Source organism: Salvia splendens, unplaced genomic scaffold, assembly GCF_004379255.2.
Source record: "Salvia splendens isolate huo1 unplaced genomic scaffold, SspV2 ctg641, whole genome shotgun sequence".
Taxonomy (NCBI): domain Eukaryota; kingdom Viridiplantae; phylum Streptophyta; class Magnoliopsida; order Lamiales; family Lamiaceae; genus Salvia; species Salvia splendens.
Window position 1 is genome coordinate 4,480 of NW_024599305.1, and position 7,499 is coordinate 11,978.

Genomic DNA, 7,499 nt, shown 5'->3' on the forward strand with positions numbered 1-7,499 from the left:
GCATCACAGATACGCCGGCAGCGCGGGTGGAAACACCCGTTCCGACCCGAGGCAGGTAGCGGCAGTCGGGGCTCTGGTGGCGGTAGGGGCAGAGGCCCTAGGGGTTGAGGCGGCAGTTGTGGCACCGGCAACGTTGGTGGACACTCGGGCAGCTGCCCCGGCATTGCGAGTAGCGAGGGCAGTGGCGCCGGCGGTAGCGGTTGATCAGCCCGAGCGGTCCAGCCGCGGCAAGCCATACAGCAAGACGAGAGCATTGTCGTGGCGAAGACGTGGGATTCTATCACTTCGGCCCCGTGGTGGGTACCGATCAGGAGTCGGGGAGTTTTTGGAGGCGCGTCATGTTGGCATACGAGGAATTGAAGCCCGACGGCGCCGAGAAGGGCGACCCAGAACAGATCCGAAAAAGTTCGGTAGGATACTGCGGGGCTACCAAGCTGTTCGCGTCCATATACGAGAACAACCTTCGCCACGCCGAGAGTGGCCGAAGCGTAGCAGATGTTAAGACCCTGTCGGAGGGCCAATACCACAAGACGGGCCAGCCGAAGTTCACCTTGTGGGAGGAGTATCTTGTCCTCGCGGATTGTCCGAAATTCAGGTCGATCGTGGCGAACGAGGTGGAAACAGCTCCTGGTCCGAAGCGCACAAGGCACACCTTGCCCGGGAATACAGCAGTGGGAGCGGCTCGCACGAGTTCGAGCAGTCCGACGAGCAAGTCGAAGAGCCAGCCGCGACTCACATTAGGCGACGACGGTCCATGGGACAAACATGCCGCTATCCCGCAAAGCAGAGGGGGTAGAAGTGCCTCACGCCAAACGGCGGCCGCGTCCGGATCCCGCATCCCCACAGTCTGCCCCAATCCCACAGCCCACGGGTGCAACCCCACGAGGTATTGGCCAATAACATAGACGTAACGTTGATGCAACAACTGCAAGACGTATGGCAGGGTCATACGCAAGTGAAACTGACCCGTACGTCAGGAACGTCTACAAGAGGCTCATCAATCGGCTTGAGAGTCGACTGGGGTTGGTTGATAATGCGCCTGGGGATACCGAGGCCGGCAGCAACGAGAGAGGAGGAGGAGGAGGAGAAGAAGAAGAAGAGGAAGACGAGGAAGCCGACTCCGACACCGAGTAGACGGTGCCGGAGTTTTGTAGTTGTATTTTATTTTAATTATTCGTTGTATAATTTTACCGGTTTGCAATACAACGAATATTCGGGCCTAATTACCTCGTATTCTAGTTATTTATACTGCGATTATTTAAATTACACTTGATTGAAACTAAAAAATATTTAAAAATGAAAATTGATTATAAAATTTGGGGGCTATTGGAGTTGTCCACTATAGTGGCGGAAATAGAATTTTGGGGCTATGAACAACAAAATTGGACTATGGACAAAAACTGGGGCGAGGCTATTGGGCGTGTCCGCCTTTTAGTGGACACCCTAAATCCCAGTAATTAAATTAATGATATCTCAAATCAGATCAGTTCATCCTGAGGAAATTCCATATTGTAAATGCATGTCGCGGCGGATCTTAACTGGTTCCTGCAATTCATAGTGTTGGCGTTAGTTGGGATTTCCGGCATGCTGTATTTGGTGCGGAACACGGCGTCGAGGTACTTCGTGGTGGACTCCAGCTTCGATTCCTCCGCCGCCGATTATTCGTCCTTGGATCGCCGGAAGAGGGACAGTATGGCCGGCGGCGCTGCCGAGGGCTTTGATTCCTGCGTCGTGTGCGGCAATCTCACCAAGAAACAGTGCGCCGGCTGCAAGATGGTCAAGTACTGGTAATTACGTGTTAATAATGCTTATAATTGCTTCATTTTGTGTTTAACACTGAATTGCCTTAATTTATGCATGTCAATTTTGTTTTGGAATTTTGGGTTTTTTTCTTTTATTCATTACGGCTTGCTTTATACATCATGCCTTGGCGAAAACGGGTGAGGTTTGTCTGTATATGAAATAATCGAAAAGTTGTACTTCTTGAGTGGGATAGGGTGATTACTGATTAGAATAATTTAGAAAAGAGAGGAAGCAATCATTAAACGCATCGGCATAATGCAGGCATGTGATATGGAAAATTACTAGCTTTTCAGCTCAATGCACTGTAGTATTACTGGTTCTTGACCTCTGCTCGTAAAGGAATCAAATTGTTTTGCTGTGTTGGTTCCCAGTTAAGGAGAGTGAACAAAAGGCTCTATCCGTGTTTTGCAGAGCACTAAAAAATGAAAATTGCACAGCATCATAATGGTTGCTATCCCAATTGGACATTTGATATGATCTAATATCGGAAATTTCTTTATGCATGCGATTGTTATCAGATGCAGTGAGATGCTGCATTGAGAATTATATTTGTGCTTATTAGCATGGTTTGTCATTATATGTCTTATGTTTTTGAACCAGTTTTCTAATTTTGATTACAACAATTTGGATTCCGTGTTTATCTTGAGAAATTGTGCCTGCTTCAGAGTTTGTAAAAATAGACACCCGTGGTTAAGTCAAATTTTACCTTTCCTATTTTCTTCATCTGGCTAAGGTTGTTATCGATATCTCATTCCTGGATTGTGTTTACAAGAAAAAAGTTATGGCCATGAGTTTGAAATCGCAGACAGGGTATAGTGACAGAGAAAAACTATCCATTACTTCATTGGATTTTCTTTGATGCTATTACATTTTCATGCAGTGTAATCTCGTAAATAAGGTCATATTTATAAGTTATGATGTATCAATATTTATTAATACTCACCCTGCTATTTAGCTAATACGGAGTACTTATTATGCCTGCCAAAATTCCAGCTCTGAAGCTTGTCAAAATCTCACTGGTCTGAGCACAAGTTAAGATGCAAAGAGATGAAGTCACTGTACAAAGCTAACTATAAAATGCCAAAATCCAATTTGAGGGAAGGAAAGCTTCAGTAACACCTTTGGACGGAAGCTCAAAGATTACAAACCTTCAAACAAAGTATTTGACCATCTCATTTTCTGATTTCTAACTTACATTTTAGTATTTACATGCTTGAATATGTATTTCCTATTACCGTTCTTTTTCAGATACTTTTCCCATATGAGGAATTTCTAGAATTTTTCACTTGGGACAAACCAGGCTATCCTCCTTGTGGACTTCTTAACTGTGGAAACAGGTATTGGATTATTCTGTTCTCCCATCTGACTTTTATGCTTAAAATATAAATGTCAAATACCAATAATTATTGACCCACTTGCTTTTGTACAGTTGCTTTGCTAATGTGGTTCTTCAGTGTCCTCGCATACACCCGGCCACTTGTTGCCTACTTGTTGGAGAAAGGCCACCGCAGAGAATGTAACTACCTCCATTAATCTCTCTCTCTCTCTCTCTGTGTGTATATATATATATATATATATATATATATATATATATAATATTCTATATAAATACAATAACACAGTATTCCCATTTTTCTTGTATGTATTGGTTGGTGATTTTGACATTTCATTGCATCTATGTGTCATCCAGGTCAAAGGGATGATTGGTGCTTTCTTTGTGAGTTTCAATTGCACATGGAAAGGGCTAGCCGAAGTGATAATCCTTTTTCTCCAATGAACATTCTTTCAAGATTGCCTAACTTAGGTGGTAATCTTGGATATGGGAAACAGGAGGATGCCCATGAGTTTATGAGGTCATTATAACTTTTCCCACATGTGGTTGTGTCTCCCCCCCCCCCCCCAACAAGGAAAAAAGAAGTTGGCATAAGTGTAACATGCAGTTGCTTTTCAGGTTTGCCATTGACACGATGCAGTCTGTGTGCCTTGATGAATTTGGTGGAGAAAAGGTAGTTCATCCTAGCTATCAAGAGACAACCCTAATTCAACATATATTTGGGGGTCGTCTTCGATCACGGGTAGCATGCATAAAGAAGTCAAGCTTTTATTGTTTGTGTGTGTTTGCTTTTTCAGTTCTTCTGATGATTTCCTCAAATGCTAAAGATCCTGCATCGAATTGCTTGGTTAATCTGGTCCGCTTTCAGGTTATATGCGGGGAATGCAACAATGTTTCAAACCAATTTGAAAATATGATGGATTTAACTGTTGAAATTCACGGGGATGCTGGATCTTTGGAGGAGTGTTTGGATCAATTTACTGCCAAAGAGCGGCTTCATGGGGATAATATGTATAAATGTGATGGGTGAGTGCTATGTTCACAAGTTTACATTTTATAGCAATATTTATTCTTAACAGTCATATTATAATCTTGTCCTGAATTTAAAATTCACTTTTGAGCAGTTTAAATGGACACATTATCACTAGTTATTGCTTATGCCATTTGTGCTTTCTCATACTTTCATCTGCCAGGGTATGTGTGTGGCTGGATTATCATTATTATAACTACCTTTTAATCCGTTATTTTGGTATCTCCATCTGCCAAATGAACTTCACTTATTTTATTGCTTTCATTTGAACCACTTGACTCACATTTTATTATTTTAACTGATGCCCATGTCATTCCATATAATTCTGCGTAGTAATTGTTGATATCAAGTTATATAACATGAAAGTGCTATTACCTTTATAACAGACATTGCAACTTTTGACCAATCTGGATGTGTTGTCATTGCAGTTGCAATGCATATGTCATGGCTTGGAAGCGCCTTACTGTTGACCGAGCACCAAACATTCTTACAATTGCCTTGAAAAGATTCCAGGTATGGTCTTTGCATCTATTGTGCTGATTCTCTTTCCCCTGATATCTTGATTCTGTAGAAGAAGATGAAGCGTAAGCTTTTAATATGCTTAAATATGTTAATCAGAATAGTAGTAGTGTAGCACCTTAACAAAATGTTGGCGTGCTAATGAAAAGATAATTTTCAGGAGGTTTTTTCATTTTGAATAAATCATCCGTATGGTGTCTAAAACTGATATTCAGCTTCACTTTATGCAGTATCGTAGGACTTTCAATAGTGGCAAGTTCATTTATACTTGTGTTGTTGCTCCTATACATGTGTCCATGTTTTACCTTTTGCCAAGTAAGTTAAAATGTGAGTAATAGTGTCAGTATTATGTTGAGCTCTACTCCACGTTTGTTCCTCCTTGTGCAGAGTGGAAGATTTGGGAAACTTAATAAGAGGGTGACTTTCCCAGAGACATTGGATCTTAGCCCATACATGAGTGAATTGGAAGATGGAAATGATACTTACAAGCTGTATGCTGTTATTGTCCATGTGGACATGCTGAATGCATCTTATTTTGGCCATTACATATGTTATATTAAGGATTTCCGTGGAAGCTGGTACAGAATTGATGATTGCAGGGTAACAGTTTCTGATCTTCCTGCTAGACTATGTCATTGTTCGTTTAGCTCGTCAGATAATCAGACGATCAAACTTGCATATTGGTATTCTTATTTAGGTTGCTAGCGTTGATTTGGATGAGGTGCTTTCACAGGGAGCCTATATGCTCTTGTACAGCAGGTAATTCTATCATTTTACAGGGTTAATAAAGATTAACAAAAGGTTTTGAATAAGATGAGAAGCAAGATCATGTATAAGATAGTTCATCTAATAAATATTCTCCTCAAGTTTTTTGGTAGTAGTTATGGGTTTAGACTGTTTGTTTCTAAAGACTCTAAATGTGAAGTCCCTGTGAAGTGAATATATATCTGTGTATACGCTGTTTAAATGCGTCCAAATGGGTATGCTCGAAATCCCCAAGCAGAGCCACCGGCAACTGCTAACACCACCCTAGTACTTATGCTGTCCTCAGGTCCTGCCTCAGACAGGACTTAAAATAATTGGCTTAGGCTCTGCTTCTGCATGCTTGTTAGTGCTTGATATCATTTGAACAGCATCTTAATTGGTGTGCGATTATATTAGGCTTGCACTGGTTTTGACAGAATACATGCTCGCCCATCATGCTTGCTTCCCACTGAATTGCTGATGAAAGAAGAAAGTGAGAAAGTGAAAATAACTGAAGTGGGCTCTTCTTCCACAATACAACATGCTGAGTCATTGCCTGATGTAGTTTGCACTGACAGTTTTGTCGATTTGGAGCAATCATCTACAAATGGTTTGGGGTATCAGGTCAATGGTGGGGGAAAAAGTTCATTAACTGCAGATGCAAAAGGAGACGCAAAAATGGCCGACTTAAGTTTGCCCATTGTCAATGATGCTGAACATCACAAAGATGTATTGCCCACCACACCAAAAGAGGTTCCTTCCACTGGAAATCATGATGAGGAGACATATCTCACTAGCTCTTCAGTGATTGATACTACTTCTACAGAAGTGGATGCCAAAGAGTTATGGGACATCTTCGTCCACTTCTGATGTTAAAGCGAATTGTGGAAATGAAATCAATATCGAATTGGGTTCATCCAGACAGTTGACTGAAGTGGCCACCACTACAGTTGGGAACTGTAAAGATGATGTAGACAGTAACACTTGTAGTATCCCAGCCAGGGATACTACTGCCGGTGAGATCTCAGATAAAGAGCACTCTGCTAGTTCGACATCTAATAATGGAAATATTGGGCCCGGGAATGGCTCATCATCCTCTGATACGATAAAGTCTACGAAGAAAGCAGATGGAGGAAGTTCCACGGAAAAGTGTAAGCCACTCTTCCCTCCTGGTTTTCTGGGAAAACAGCCACTAAAGAAAAGTGTTACGCCGGACTGTAAAAGCCACCTGAATAACCATACAGAAGAAGTTGCAAAGTCTTGTTTACCGCGTGAAAATGGTGGCTTATTGGAAAACAGAGAGTTGCACAATACACATGAGAATGGAGATGTTTCTACAGAAACTGATACGTGTTAAGAGCCTTGGAAATGGAAATTCCTCGAGTGAAATATGATGAGATGATGATGATGACTTAACACAATGGATGCACGAGGTAGAAACTTCTGATCTCTTGAAAAGATATACCATCCCAAAGGAGGGAGGCCTAGAAAACTTCACTGACAGAGGCGATGCTCGAATATGTCGAATCAAATTGCAGAAGATCGGAGATCTTCTGTAATAATTCAAGAATGCTGATGTGTTGAAGAGATTGAAACCGGAAAGTTTTAGAAATAACGTCGATAATGTGTTGGTAAGAGCAAATTTATTTTCCATTTTCCTTGCTGTTTATAGCATTCGATTATCCCATCCCCACAACTGGATGCGCTGGGAATATATTACTATATCCTTGGTTTCATTATTTACAGGAATCTTGGATACTAGTCTTCTTGTCTCTCCTTTAAAATTACTTCACTGAAATCTAAATTCCTCTTGTTGCATATTTTATCTATTTTTTTTCTCTCAATATATTTGTGCATAATTTTATCTCATATTCATCGTCCTATGTCAGAGTTAGGAAGGATACTGGATTTTTTTATTAATTCATACCATCTCCTGTAAAAATAATTACAATAATTTAGTATAGAATGCAAACTATAATTAAGTTTGGCTAGGTGGAAAGTGTATTTACGCTTAAAGTGACCTATCATTAAATGGAGAATAAATTTGATACAAATGAGTGCAACGATGAT

The 7,499-nt window shown here is 41.1% G+C and overlaps 1 pseudogene; it reads left to right on the forward strand.

Moving 5' to 3' along the window:
* The first annotated feature begins 1,478 nt into the window (after nt 1-1,478).
* LOC121790866 lies at nt 1,479-7,258 on the forward strand (annotated as a pseudogene).
* The last annotated feature ends 241 nt before the right edge of the window (nt 7,259-7,499 follow it).